Genomic DNA, 13,799 nt, shown 5'->3' on the forward strand with positions numbered 1-13,799 from the left:
CCCCAGGAGAGGGGGTGTGTGTGTAGACGTAAAGCTGCAGGCACTGCACCACACAGCAGAGACACAACGCTGCAAAGCAAATACACGCCCATCAAGACTTAAAAATAAACGCAGACTCTCTCTAGGCATTCCGGCCCTGAAGGCGTTAAGAGGCTGCCCGGGACGCAGAGCAGGGAAAGCCCGCTGGGAAAGTCCTCACTGGGAGGGCGGGGGTCAGGGACTGCTGAAGGGCGGCGTCTGGGTGCTCAGGCCCGGGAAGGGCTGGAGGACAGGCGGCGGCACCGCAGAGGCTGCATCACCGGGAGGGGCGCTGGGCGTGGAGAGGGAGGCGCCGCCGCGGGGCAGCCAGGCAGGCAGCACCCGGCTGGGAGCCGGGGGAGCCCGGAGCCCGTAGCCCGTACCCCGTACCGGGGCGGAAGGCACCCAGATCCGGCGCACCTTCCAGGGAGCCCGGGGAGGGACGTAGGGGTCCCGCAACAGCCACAGCGCGGCTTTCGGAGCCGTAGCCTCTGAGGAGCGAGGGGGCCCAAAACTGGAGAGGCGTCCGAGGAGTTTCCAGAAATAGGATTCCAGAAGGTTCCACGAAGAACTGAGGCGGGGAGAGGAGGGCGGGCGGGGGCTGGGAGCTGGGTGCCTGGGGACGGGCGGCGCGGCTGTGGGCGGGGCGGGGCGTCATCGATGGAGGGCACCGGGGGTTCCTCTGTGCTTTCAGGGGTGTTTCCACTTTACGCCGCCGGCCGGGGCCCCTGAACTGGAGATGGCCACGCGTTCCTCACCACGTCTCACCAGCCGGGCTGCCTGACTTCTCCGAACACCTTACTCCCCTGCCCGACCAGCCCTAAGCACAAAACAGACAGGAACATCAATTCAGACCTTAATGAACCTACATTTCTACTCTAGGGGCGGAGCCCACAAAATTTAAAGTAATAAAAGAATTGTGTCCCCTGCTCAGTTTCAACTCAAATATTTAAAAAAAAAAATCCAGATACCACTTTTGTCCATTAAGGTGGTCCTAGTAGCTGCCTCTGTTCCTGTAAATTAAGACCAAATACATTTAGCAGATGCTTCTGCACAGGCCAATGTAGAACAGTGTTCAATAAACAAAGCAAAAATAATTCAGATCAGTTGTAACAGGAATACACGACACAGGGTTTTTCAGAAAGACCACAACTGTGTCCACAGTAAGGTGACTGCTTTTGAAAAATGTACAAAAAAATCAAAACAAAAGCATGGATTTAAGCTGTTACAGTATCTTTTAAAAAGTCATTATTAGAGTTAATGAAAATATAGTTAAAATTCACTGTTAAAAAAAACAAGGCTAAATTTGGCTTTTCTAGTTTAAGAACATTTTTTTAATTTAATTTTATTTTTAAACTTTACATAATTGTATTAGTTTTGCCAAATATCAAAATGAATCCACCACAGGTATACATGTGTTCCCCATCCTGAACCCTCCTCCCTCCTCCCTCCCCATACCATCCCTCTGGGTCGTCCCAGTGCACTAGCCCCAAGCATCCAGTATCCTGCATCGAACCTGGACTGGCATCTCGTTTCATACATGATATTTTACATGTTTCAATGCCATTCTCCCAAATCTTCCCACCCTCTCCCTCTCCCACAGAGTCCATAAGACTGTTCTATACATCTGTGTCTCTTTTGCTGTCTCGTACACAGGGAACATTTTAAATCTGATGAAAACTTGAAATGATCCTGAGTATTACTCAGTAAAATTACTTATTTTCTAACAATTGGTTAAAAGTATGCAGAGTCCCCGGCTTCTACCTGCAGTATGGCACTTAAGAAATGAAACATGGTAAAACAATGATTTACACTGAGGAGAACGTTTGCCTGTGCACACCAGGAAATACATGAAAGTTCACCAAAAAGAGAAGTCACATATGAGCTGTCGGAAAGTCACACAGCACACCACACACAACCTTGTCAATTTTGGCCACTTCTTCCAACACGATGAATTTCAGAAAGAGTCCAGGGGGGAAGCAACAGGGGAATACATGTGAAATGATACCATTTTATATTTAAGAGTAAAAACACACAGAACACAGAAGAGAAGGTCCGGGCTTCACTGATAGCCTGGAACATTGGCTCGGAGCTGTGTAAAGCACCGGCCTCAGGGTTTACTGGCTCCTGTTTAAAAACAAACAAAACCCCCAAGCCTCACCAGATTAATACTCTTGTGGGTGAAATGAAAGGATGGTTGGGATTTACCTTAAAAATATTGCAGGGAAAAAAAAAACCCCAACAACTAAGTTCTTTGCATCAGGTGGCCAAAGTATTGGAGACTTCATCATCAGTCCTTCCAATGAATATTCTGGACTGATTTCCTTTAGGACTGACTGGTTGGATATCCTTGCAGTCTAGGGGACTCTCAAGAGTCTTCATCAACACCACAGTTTGAAAGCATCAGTTCTTTGGCACTCAGATTTCTTTATGGTCCAACTCTCACATCCATACATGACTAATGGAAAAACCATAGCTTTAACTATACAGACCTTTGTTTGCAAAGTAATGTCTCTGCTTTTTAACATGCTGTCTAGGTCGGTCATAGCTTTTCTTCCGAGGAGCAAGTGTCTTTTAATTCCATGGCTGCAGTCACCATCCTCAGTGACCTTGGAGCCCAAGAAAATGAAGCCTGTCACTGTGTCCATTTTTTCCCCATCAAACTGCCATGAATGGAAGGGACTAGATCCCATGATCTTAGTTTTTTAAATGTTGACTTTTAAGCTAGATTTTTCACTCTCTTCTTTCACCTCCATCAAGAGGCTCTTTAGTTCCTCCTTGCTTTCTGCCATAAGGGTGGGGTCATCTGCATATGTGAGGTTATTGATACTTCTTTCAGCAATCCTGATTCCAGCTTTTTACACAACATATGTGGTAGAAAAAGAGAAGCTAAAGGATGGAGCCTGGCAGGGAGGTGGTCAAGTTCAGGACACGGATGTGGGAGGGGATGGGACCAAAACACAGTACCTTCTCACTTATATCTCTGGAAATACTGTGCCATTTGATCATGATCTGGTTGGTGCATACCAAGCAATCTCGGTGCCACTTAGAACTGAGACTGGTAAACTCACCACCTGAGAAATTCTTAAATTCCATTAATGATTTAAATGAACGCAACATCTGAACTGTGGTGTTGAGAAGACTCTTGAGAGTCCCTTGGACTGTATGGAGATCCAACCAAGTCAATCCTAAAGGACATCAGTCCTGAATGTTCACTGGAAGGACCGATGCTGAAGCTGAAACTTCAATACTCTGGCCACCTGATACGAACAACTGACTCACTGGAAAAAGACCCTGATGCTGGGAAAGATTGAAGGCGGGAGAAGGGGACGACAGAGGATGAGATGGTTGGATGGCATTACCGACGTGATGGACATGAGTTTGAGTAAACTCCAGGAGTTGGTGATGGACAGGGAGGCCTGGTGTGGTGCAGTCCATGGGGTCGCAAGAGTCGGACATGACTGAGCAACTAAACTGAACTGAACATCAGAAACCTGGGTTTGATGTGCATAGCTGGGATAAGGTAAGGCGGAGCCTTCAGGCTGTAAACTTTGCATAGTTCTGGGCAGGATTTTACTAGACTTCTACACTCTGATAATTCAGGAGTCAGACGAGCCATCGGCAGCACGCGGGTTGGCGCTCCCCTCCTCTCCTGGTCCATTGGCTGTGGACCCTCTGTGTACCAGCCACGCCAATCTGCTCCTGACCCAACTCTCCCTCCTTCTCTCCTTTCCTGGACCTTCCAGAGGCCACAAGCTCATGTGAATGAAACGAAACACCTCCCTCTCCACCTTTCTTTACCGTGGTGAACGGAAGGCTCGGTCCAGTTCAAAATCCTGGAGGTGACGAAAGCACCCGCTCCTAGCTGCAGACCCATCTCCATGCACATATACCATCCCTCCCTCCCCAAACCCTCCACCCGCACCTTAAATTAAGGGCCACTGCTTAGCCTCTTGACTGGCCCACGTTCCAACTAAGCCTTCCTCTGTATCCCCCATCTCGATAAGAGGTCAGCTCTGGTTTCTCCTATTCTCACCCCTGATGTAAAGTCAGTTCCTTCCATCAACTCCCTCCTCCTCTCTTGAAATCACCCACCTCTCATGATACCCCCCAGCAACTCATTAAGAGTCTGGCAGTCATTATTATCTCTCACCTGGGCCACTAACGTTGGTCTCTTCCCTGGTCTCGCAGTGTAAAGAAAGGACCCAGTATTCTCTGCAGGCCTCACTGCTAGACCCTGTGCCACTAGGGGTTGTAATACTTTCCCTTCACCGAATCCTTACAATAACCATATTCTCTGCATAGTACTATTTCCTACAAATGAGGACACTCAGGCTTGTGTGTGTGTGTGTGTGCGCGTGTGCGCACGTGCGCGCGCGCGCAGTTACTCGTGTCCAACTCTTTGCAACCCCATGGACTGTAGCCCACCAGGCTCCTCTGTCCATGGGATTTTCCAGGCAAGAATACTGGAGCAGGTTGCTATTTCCCCCCTCCAAGGGATCTTCTTGACTCAGGGATCAAACCTGTGTCTCCTGCATCGCAGGTGGATTCTTTTACCACTGAGCCACCAGGGAAGCCCCACCCAGGCTTGGAGATGTTCGATAATTTGCCCAAAACCACTCTGGTGACAAGTGGCAAGGATTCATACACAAATATTTGGATTCCAAAGCCGTGTTCTTTCCATCACTCACCCCTCCATGCTGTTTTCTTAGGAAGGTGGAGATTTCCTATCCCACTTCCTTAAGAAGTGTGCTGCTAGGATGTACTCTCTAATTTGAGATTACAACATGGCTTCACAGGAACCATGCAAAAACACAAGTGAAAGCTTCAAGATGTCAGTGTGTGATAACGGGCCCAAAGGACTGCAAAATAGGTCAAGGAAGATCTGGCCAATTCATGAACTGGACATTTATTCATAGTTATATCCTTATTTGTTTGTATATTCACTTATTAGTATTTGAATATGAATTATTTAAATATTTCACTTTTTAAATCAAAGTATTCTTAAAGATACTAGAACAAGGGTTAATATCTTGTAAACGTAGACCAACAATTTGTACGTTCAATTCTTAGGGTTCTATCTGTACATCACCAGGAAAGGCATTTACTACCTGACCTCCATTATTGAAATTTGTATACTTACTTATAAAATGTAAATGTGTATTATTTCATTTCTATATAGAACTAAGGGCTTAACTACAATAAAGTTCAAACAATTACAGTTGACAAAAGCATAAAAAATTCCAATTAATATCCTAATAGATGTCTTTCTAGGAACATTAGCTGAGTTTTGCCTCCACTTAGTCATTCAAAACCATTAAATCTATGCTTAGAAAGAGAATCTAAATACACACACAGATGGGAAATGGGTTCTGCTTTTTCTCAATCACTTCAGAGTCAAGTTCCCAAGGCCTGAATCATAAGTGCTCAAACTGTCTTGTTTATGTCTTTACTCAAAGCTAGTAATTAAACATTTGGGCCATTTAAAGACTACGTTCAGTTAACACAAATTTACCACTGTGCTAAGTCACTATAGTCATGTCTGACTCTTTGTGACCCTATGGACTGTAGCCCACCAGGTTCCTCTGTCCATGGTATTCTCCAAGCAAGAATACTAGAGTGTGTTGTTATGCCCTCCCCTCCAGGGGATCTTCCGGACCCAGGGAGCGAACCCCCATCTCCTGTGACTTCTGCATTGCAGGCGGATTCTTTACCTACCACATGACCCATCAATTCCACTATTAGGGATCTACCCCCTGCTAAAAAAGAAGATGTATGTCCATCCAAAGACCTGTACATGGATGTTCACAGCACACATTACATATAAAAGCCAAAAAGTGGAAGAACCCAAATGCCCACCAACAGGTGAATGGATAAGCAAGATATCCTTACTCATACAAAAGAAAACACTAAGGCAATAAAAAATGAAGTACAGATACATGCCACAGCATGGATGAACCTCAAACACAGATGGGGAAACAGTGGAAACAGTGTCAGACTTTATTTTTGGGGGCTCCAAAATCACTGCAGATGGTGACTGCAGCCATGAAATTAAAAGATGCTTACTCCTTGGGAGGAAGGTTATGTCCAACCTAGATAGCATATTCAAAAGCAGAGACATTACTTTGCCAACAAAGGTTCGTCTAGTCAAGGCTATGGTTTCTCCTTTGGTCATGTATGCATGTGAGAGTTGGACTGTGAAGGCTGAGTGCCGAAGAATTGATGCTTCTGAACTGTGGTGTTGGAGAAGACTCTTGAGAGTCCCTTGGACTGCAAGGAGATCCAACCAGTCCATTCTGAAGGAGATCAGCCCTGGGATTTCTTTGGAAGGAATGATGCTAAAGCTGAAACTCCAATACTTTGGCCACCTCATGTGAAGAGTTGACTCCTTGGAAAAGACTCTGATGCTGGGAGGGACTGGGGGCAGGAGAAGGGGACGACAGAGGATGAGATGGCTGGATGGCATCACTGACTCGATGGACCTGAGTCTGAGTGAACTCCGGGAGTTGGTGATGGATAGGGAGGCCTGGCGTGCTGTGATTCATGGGGTCGCAAAGAGTTGGACACGACTGAGCAACTGAACTGAACTGAACTGAAGTGAAAACCAGAAGAAAAAGACCACATGTTACATGATCCCATTTATCATGAAATGTACAGAACCGGTAAACTAGAGAGGCAGGAAGTGGACTCCTGCTTGATGGGGGCGGAGAGTTGGGGGATCCAGTGGGGGGAGTGGGGAGTGAGAGGAGGCAGGCCTCACCCCAAAGGGATCCTTTGGGGCAAAGGAAATGTTCTAAAACTGGATTGTAGTGATGGCTGCGCAAGTCTAATTTTACTAAAAATTACTGAATTATACATTTAAAACAAGTGAATGTTATGGTATGTGAATTATACCTCAATAAAACTGTTACGGAAAAAAAGACAGCTTTAAAGCATGCTAGCTACAAATTGTTCTGGATCAAATTCGGGTCACTCACAGCAAGGAATGGATCTTTACAAAATGACCAGGTTCTGGATATGCGGGAGCGTTAGCATGAAAAGCAGTATTACTGGGTGTTCCACTGGAAAGAAAGCTTTAAGAACTGCCATCTAATATGTTACCAATAGAGGGGCTCAAATTTTCCTGCAACATAAAATATTTAAAAGACAGCTGAAGTACCTGCAGAGTTGTCACTAGGCAGAGACGTTTTACTGTCTGGAGGGTCTGGAAGAAGTCACTCCAGACTACAATGCCCAAGAAGGCTCTACAAAGTCTGCGCTTTGAACGCTTCTCAGGTGGGATCTGAGGGGTTTTGCCCGAGAAGAGCGAGAGGCAGAAAAGCAAAGGGCAGGAGGTTGAGTTTTGGGGGGCTCGGGCTAGAGCTTTGGAGAGAGGAGGGGGCGTCTGTAGTAAGAGGACACGAGGCCTTTATTCTGAGTGGGCAACAGAGTCCTGCAAGGTTCCGGAGCAGGGATGTGATGTTAAAGACATTCGGCCAATAGCCCGGTGAAGCTGGGATGAAAGGAGACCTCAGCACGGCGAAATTAACTTAAAGACACACGGAGCACATGGAGCGGAAGGGGCGGCGCCAGCGAAAACACCCAGGATAAGAGTCTCTCAGACTTGGACTTTCAGATCTCCAAAAACGTACCTCTGGATTCCGGAATCCGACAGACACTTCATGACAAAAGTCAAAACGACTGAACTGTTGCTGGTGGAGGTGTTCACTCTGTAGGCAGTAATCGGCTGTATCCGAAAACGCCGCCGGTGCATTGACCCATCCACCCAGCCATCTCACTTCTAGCAACCTATCCCAAGATAAAGTGGCCACAAGTGACAAGAAGTTGTACACTCAAGTTTAGTCACCACAGAAGACTGGAAATCAACCTGAAGCCCGCCCAGAGAGGCTGGGAGCACTGAATGATGGCTGGTCCCACACACACAGCATCCTTGTAACTTTGACTGAGCCTAGCTCACTCCCCCAGTTAGGGGCGAGGCAGTGGACCACAGGGGTTCTGGGACCACCTCTGACTTTGCCACCTGGAAACCACAGATATTCTTCTTACTCCAGGACAGTTATTGCCAGTATCATTTCTGCTCATCAATCAACTGGTGATGCCATCCAACCATCTCATCCTCTGTCATCCCCTGTCATCCCCTTCTCCCGCCTGCTCTTTCCCAGCATCAGGGTCTTTTCCAATGAGTCAGTTCTTCCCAGGTGGCCAAAGTATTGGGGTTTCAGCTTCCGCATCAGTCCTTCCAATGAATATTGAGGACTGATTTCCTTTAGGACTGACTGGTTGAATCTCCTTGCAGTCCAAGGGACTTCTCAAGAGTCTTCTCCAACACCACAGTTCAAAAGCAGCAATTCTTTGTTGCTCAGCTTTCTTTCCAAGGAGACAAATCCTTCCTGAGACTCCAAAACCAAGGAGCACGACTAGTCAGACTCACTTAGAAGGGGAACACTTGGTTCCTTCGCTAATTCAATTCTCAATTGAAGTTAAAGATCCAAATGCCAGCTTCTCAGAGTTTTTAAATAAGACATTGTAAGTAAAAAGGCCTACTTCTATGCCTGGTACCTAGTAGGAACTCCCCAATTGATGATGATCTTCCTTCCTTCTTAAAAAATAACCATAGTAGGAGATGATCATTAAAAACCCATCTGACTCATCTGATCTTAGTCAGAAAAATGATTAAAACCCGTTAAACGCAAGGACACTTTTGGTATGTTGAACATTTTTCGTGTAATATTTGCAAAGCCCTCCTGAAAAATAAAAGCAGAGCAAAACTATAAAGTTCCTAGAAGATCACATGGGAGAAACCCTAGATGAGCCTGGGTAAAGGTGTGGCCTTTTAGACACAACATCAAAGGCTGGGTCCACGAAAGAAATCACTAACCAGCTGCACTTCACTGAAATGAAAAACATCTGCTCTGAGAAAGACACTGTCAAGAGAATGAGAAGACAAGCCACAGGCTGGGACAGAACACTGGCAATAGACACATCTGAGAAACAACTGTTAACCAAAATACACAAAAAATTCTTAGGACTCAGTAAGAAAACCATTTGATTAAAAAATGGGCCAAAGGCTTCACTAGAGGAGAAATACAGATCGTAAATAACCATATGAGAAGCTGCTCCACATAATATCATCATCAGGAAAACGCAAATTAAAATACTGAGACACCCCTACACACCTACTGCATGCTCAGTCGCCTCAGTCGTGTCTGCCTCTTTGTGACCGCATGGACTGCAGCCTGCCAGGCTCCTCTGCCCATGGGATTCTCTAGGCAAGAATGCTGGAGTGGGTGCCATTCCCCTCTCCAGGGGATCTTCCCGACCCAGGGATCCACCCTGAGTCCCTGATGTCTCCTGCATTGCAGGCGCGTTCTTTTTCACTAGTGCCACATGGGATGCCCACACACCTACCAGAATGGCCAACATTTGGAACAATGACAAACACCAAATGCTGGTGAGAGAGAAAAGCAGCAGGAACTCCTTCATGCTGGTGGGAAAACAATATGGTGTGGCCACTTTAGAAGGCACCGTGGGTTTCCGACAAAACTAAACACGCTCTGAGTGTACATTTCAGCAATTAATTGTGCTGCTATTTACCTAAAGGAGGTGAAAACTAATGTCCAATGAAAACCCTCACACAGATGTTTACAGTGCCTTTTTTCATAGTTGTCAAAACCTGTAAGCAAGCAAGATGTCCCTCAGGGGGTCAGCGGATAAATAAACAAACTGTGGTCCCTCCAGACCATGGAATATTATTTAGCACTAAACAGAAATGAGCCATCAAGCCATGAGAAGACATGGAGGACCCTTAAAGGCACATGACTAAGTGAGAGAAGCCATTCTGAGAAGGCTACATAGACTATATGTATTGTGTGACTCCAACTGTACAACATTCTGGAAAAGGCAAAACTAAGGAGACAGTAAGAAGTTGCCCAGGTGGCTCAGTGGTAAAGAATCTGCCCAAACACAGAAAAGGTGGGTTCGATCCCTGGGTCAGGAAGATCCCCTGGAAAAGGAAATGGTAATCCAGTATTTATGCCTGGGAAATCCCATGGACAGAGGAGCCTGGTGGGCTGTAGTCCATGGGTTGGCAAAAATCAGACAGGACTGAGGGACTAAAGCACACATCACAGGAAGTCGACAGTAGTTGCCAGGAACTTAGCGGAGGGGCAAGGAGGTAAATATGCAAAGCACAGAGGATTTTTAGGGCAATGTAACTATTCTGTATGCTACTATAATGATGAATAATGTTATACACTGGTCCACACCACCAAGAGTGAATCCTAATGTAAACTATGGACTTTGGGTGACTATGTGTTAATGCTGATTTGCTTGTAACAAATATACCACTCTGGTGGGGGATGCTGAAAATGGGGGAGTCTGTGTATGTGGGGGCAGGAGGGATACAGGAAATCTCTACACCTTCCTCTTAGTTTTGCTGGGAACCTACAACTGCTTTAAAAAAGAAACAAGTCTTAAAAAAAAAAAATCAAAAAAATGAAAGTAGAGGCTCACTTTTGATCTTTAGGTTTTGCTCATAAAATAACTTGCATTTTATAACCTAGAAAACCTGAGTAAACAGAAAGCTAATGCTGAATATTAAATACTATATTTGCTCATTTTTCTTAACTGAAAATCAGTCTATTTTGCTAATTATTGCTATCTGAATAATGAATATGTTAATAACTGGATTTTACATTTATACCTGTTACTGTAAAAATGGAAAATATATCAATAACTGAAGTTCTTCTTTGTAAACAAAATATCTCACCCAGAACCTTCAGATTTAATCAAAGTAATACTGATCATGGGCTCTGCTCTGTGGCTCAAAAGCAGGGGTCTAATTCACAGCTGAATCCTCGGCACCAAACAGAGTGCCCTGGCACAGTGGGGGTGCTCCAGAAATACTGGGTGCATGGCGACTCCAGATGTTCACAGGACTCATCTAAATCCCTGATGATGCTTTAAAAAGCCTCCAAACCCGCCCAGCCCTTCAGCATACAGAACTACAGAGAGGCACGCTAGAGCATGTTAATTACATGTCACTTCATTTTCTACCAGCACAGTAACAGTACTGAGAAAAACGGGGGTGAGGAGAGGCACACCATTTACATTATGTATAATATTTAAGGGAAATTACTCAAATAGGCAATTAAAACTATAAAACTGATGGGACGGGAAGTGAAGAACCGAGCCCAGGACCCACCATTCTGGGGTAGGATGTGAGCAAACATATTTAAAGCTCCATGGGTTTGTTCTATGAGATCTCCTACTTTCTAAAAACTAGTAGAAGCTTTGAAATTACTAGGCCCTCAAACTTACACTAAATGAGGAAATACAGCTACCGTGCCCTTGAGATCATTGCCCTTTTAATTCTACAAATAAAGAAATACGCTAATTCAACTCAGTCCCCAGAACACACACAATTTTATAACTATGAGGAATTTTGGATGTCATTAAGTATGGAATTTTGTCCTATGAACATCATAGGAATTAAGATACAATTTTTACTTTGGGTACTTGAATAATTAATAGGTCTTTTTAAATTCTAAAAATCCACACAAAAGCACTCAAAGCCTTAAGTATTGTTAAAGTTCAAGTTGATTCTTAATTCAGTCAGTATATATACTCTTCCTACTCTAATGACTATGTGGCCCAGTGGACTGACACAAGCATGCCTGGCATCACTGCTTCAGGAAACCTGAAGATGACCAAACCACTTGATACTCAACAGGTACTATACAGACAGCAGCCCGGCGTGCTACAGTCCATGGGGTCAAAGAGTCGGACGCAACTGAGCGACTGAACTGAACTGACTATACAGACTGACTTGTTTGTCCACGTAAACTAGTTTTAACTGTTAAGGACCAAGTTTCAGCTCTCCGTTTCAGCACAATGCTTTCACAGGCATATTAATTCAGCTTGCTGAATTAATCTAGCTTGCTGCTTGCATGTATTTCAATTTCAAGCATTTTCATTCACTTTAAAACAAGGGGGAAAAATTATTACATTTGATAATGATTATCTACACCATGCACGTTTTTCAAACTGAGGACTGCAATCCATTAACGTGTAGGCCATGAACCCAGCTTCAGTTCGGTTCAGTTCAGTCGCTCAGTTATGTCCGACTCTTTGCGACCCCATGAATCGCAGCACGCCAGGCCTCCCTGTCCATCACCAACTCCCGGAGTTCACTCAGACTCACGTCCATCGAGTCAGTGATGCCATCCAGCCATCTCATCCTCTGTCGTCCCCTTCTCTTCCCACCCCCAGTCCCTCCCAGCATCAGAGTCTTCTCCAATCAGTCAACTCTTTGCATGAGGTGGCCAAAGTATTGGAGTTTGAGCTTTAGCATCATTCCTTCCAAAGAACACCCAGGACCGATCTCCTTTAGGATGGACTGGTTGGATCTCCTTGCAGTCCAAGGAACTCTCAAGAGTCTTCTCCAACACCACAGTTCAAAAGCATCACTTCTGCGCTCAACATTCTTTATAGTCCAACTCTCACATCCGTACATGACCACTGGAAAAACCATAGCCTTGACTAGACAGATCTTTGTTGGCAAAGTAATCTCTCTGCTTATGAAACCAGCTTAGTCAATGGTAACTGGAACTTTTCAAAAAAGAGAAAAAAGAGCTCATAGAACATAACAAGGATTACTCAGAGCCATCTTTAATTCAATTATGTCTGTGTATATATAGAGTTAACCTACAAAATGTATTTCTTACTACACAAACAATTCAAAAGGCACACGGTGACAAGACTCTCTGAGAGAGTTAACACAGAAGTGCACGTGGATGTCTGAGGGGACATTTCTGGCTCTGTAACTTACAATCTATATGAGCTTGGGCAGATTCCTTAACTTATAATGCCTATAATGACCTGCAATGATTACACTACCTATCTCACAAGGCTGTTGTGAGGCATAGATGAGTTATGCAAAGAAACTGTTAAGGGTACCAGACACAGTAAGCATCTGCTACTTTCCACGTTAACACTTCAACTTCAACACTGGAAAAGATCCTGATGCTGGGAAAGACTGAGAGTAGGAGGAGAAGCGGGTAACAGGATGAGACGGTTGGATGGCATCATCGACTCAATGGGCTTGAGTTTCAGCAAACTCTGGGAGACAGTGAAGGACAGGGAAGCCTGGTGTGCTGCATCTGTGGGGTCGCAAAGAGCTGGACATGACTTAGTGACTGAACAACAAAGGTTATCTGTCTTTGAAACCCCTAACACAGTATTTAAATAAAACAACAAAAAACTCAGGGGGAAATATCAAACTTAGAGTGCTTATTTTTTAAGTCAAAATGAAGTGATGTTGCCGGCAAACTGCACGATACTCTTGGACAACAGAACACCAGGGGTACCTCCCCAAATTCCCACCAAAGCGGACCCACCATCAGAAGACAGGGAGCCTCGAGTTCTGACCGACCCGGGGATCCAGCCAGAGGCAGCTGCTCAAAGTTCAGCTTTTCTTTGAAATCTCATTCATTCTTAAAATTCAGCTGGTTCTCTGATTCCACCACCAAATGCACTTAAAAAAAAAAAAAGCTTTAAAAACAGTAGCTGGCAAAATGTTTCCTCCCCGAGCTGGTGAGTGAACTGCTGCTGGGAGGGGTCCACAGAGTCTGCACCCCGGCCACCCCCTGCCGTCCTGGTGCCACAGTATCGTTGGGACCCGGGCCAACGCAGGCAGAAACACAGCAGGTTGCCTTCACCGCTGAGACAGTCAGGGTGCTGGCGGCACGGGGGACAGCTGCAGGCCACCGAGAGTGAAGTCT

At 45.3% G+C, this 13,799-nt stretch overlaps 1 protein-coding gene across 3 annotated transcripts in view; it reads right to left on the reverse strand.

Annotated features, from left to right (window-relative positions):
- CUL1 (cullin 1) overlaps positions 1–13,799 on the reverse strand; it is an 89,074-nt gene that overhangs the window by 61,682 nt on the left and 13,593 nt on the right. Inside the window, exon 1 of one of the 3 annotated variants that reach the window (XM_010843877.1) lies at positions 439–578. The exons of the other annotated variants lie outside the window; for them this stretch is intronic. The gene's annotated coding sequence lies outside the window, so the exon portion shown is untranslated. Of the gene's footprint in view, positions 1–438; positions 579–13,799 lie in introns of those variants that run through there. 3 annotated transcript variants of the gene reach the window in all.

This window comes from Bison bison, unplaced genomic scaffold (assembly GCF_000754665.1).
Source record: "Bison bison bison isolate TAMUID 2011002044 unplaced genomic scaffold, Bison_UMD1.0 scf7180017864191, whole genome shotgun sequence".
Classification (NCBI taxonomy): Eukaryota; Metazoa; Chordata; class Mammalia; order Artiodactyla; family Bovidae; genus Bison; species Bison bison.